Source organism: Argentina silus, assembly GCF_951799395.1.
Source record: "Argentina silus genome assembly, chromosome: 3".
Classification (NCBI taxonomy): domain Eukaryota; kingdom Metazoa; phylum Chordata; class Actinopteri; order Argentiniformes; family Argentinidae; genus Argentina; species Argentina silus.
Genome location: NC_139657.1, coordinates 3,594,099 through 3,595,835, shown reverse-complemented (window position 1 = coordinate 3,595,835; position 1,737 = coordinate 3,594,099).

Sequence of the window (1,737 nt, the reverse complement as noted above, 5' to 3'; positions counted from 1 at the left end):
CCCTGGTGTGGTCCCGATGCTGTCTTTGACCAGGTCTCTCTTGAAAAATGGGTTTCATCTCAATGAGACTAACCTGGATAAACAACGGTTAAAGGGGCAACAACAGTGTCTCCCTGCCACCTTGTTTGGTGAGCTGCAGAGGGATGGAGCTGGAGGAATGGAACCCCTCTCAAATTCACAGACGGAGCTACATCATCAAGGACCGACCATCCATGAGATCAAAATGATCGTTGTAACCATGTTTTAAAGGTATACAGTGTTTCCTTTACGATTGCATTATTTGCAAACAATGGAGTAAAACAAATGTATATGTTGGGTTCTGATGGGGTAAGACCGGTGAACGCAGCTAATGAAGCATGTATTATTCAAAAGTCAATGGCTATATATCATTCATATAAAAGTCAAACATTGATGTACTGTACCAATCCCAGATTGTCCCTTTAAATAAAGTAAAACTGTGTTAGATGACTGTGATCCTGCCTAGACGTTCTCTCAGACGTTTCCCATGATGTCTTCTGTCTGTTGTTTCCCTCTCAAGCCTCATAATCTCCTCTAAAGTTGTCTCTGGTCACCCAGTGTCCGTGTGAACTCCTGGTGACGTCAAAACCAGATGTCAGCAATCTCTGAACCCCCTCCAAGTCTGTCACTGCATAAAACATGGAACTCCCCCATTTGTTGCATATTTCTGAGGCTTTGTTATTTTGGACCAAGAACTGAGATGTTGATCAAGTGGACTCTCAGTGCTAGTGGCAACGGATCAAAACTCATCTGTCTCACTTCTTTGGAAAATAAACTAAACATGCACAGTACCGAGATGCAAATCGAATCCATGCCCTTCTCTATCAATTAAACTCCGCCGAATTGGTAAACATTGCTGTTCTTTGTTTAATCTATCAACATTTACAAATAAAGTAACCCACTAGCTTACTCTCTGCGATATCCCTCATGCAATTACAAGTCTTGTTTGTTCGAGTGAGGAAAACATTGACTGAAATGCTTCATAAATATTTGTAGAAGTATGTATAGTTCACTGTCAATGTCATAATAAACTCGCCATCGATCAAAATCACTGCACCCTAATGCAGTCCGGCAAAGAAACGCATTAATCTAAAATGTGCTTTTAATAAATTATAATGCCCTTTTGGTAGAGATAGTTTTGGCTAAACCATGTTCAATCATTCAACCATGAATTCATACATTCAATCATGCATACAGCATAGTGGTTGTTTCTGAGCCTATGGTTGGCATAGCCAGTGAGGGGTTAATCCGTCATAAGACCTGTACCTGTGTTCATCTTTGTTACAACCTTCTTTTTAATCCTCACCATTCCCTGACCTCATCTTAATCACTTTTCAACAGCCTAACCGTCACCCACCCCATCCTGCAGTCCAGCCCTTCTCAAAACCAAAACCCCAGCTCCACCCCTCAACCTTACACAGTGACCGTTAAACAGATCCTTCTGTTGATCAAAACCTGATGCAGTCTGTTGGAAACTCTCTTAGATCCCAAGATTGAATAGGAACAAGGTGGTGAAATTGCTTACCTTATCTCTGAAAAACAGCCAACACTGACCGAGCAGATGAAGTGTCCATTAAAAATGGGTGGAGATAATTGTTTCATTCCTTTAATCTGTAGTAGTTTCAGTCATAAATCTTAACCTTGTAGATGGTTGAAAATAAAACCACAGTATCTGGGGGAATGGGCACCCTCTTGTTTTTAAAAAAGGTTTGTGTACAA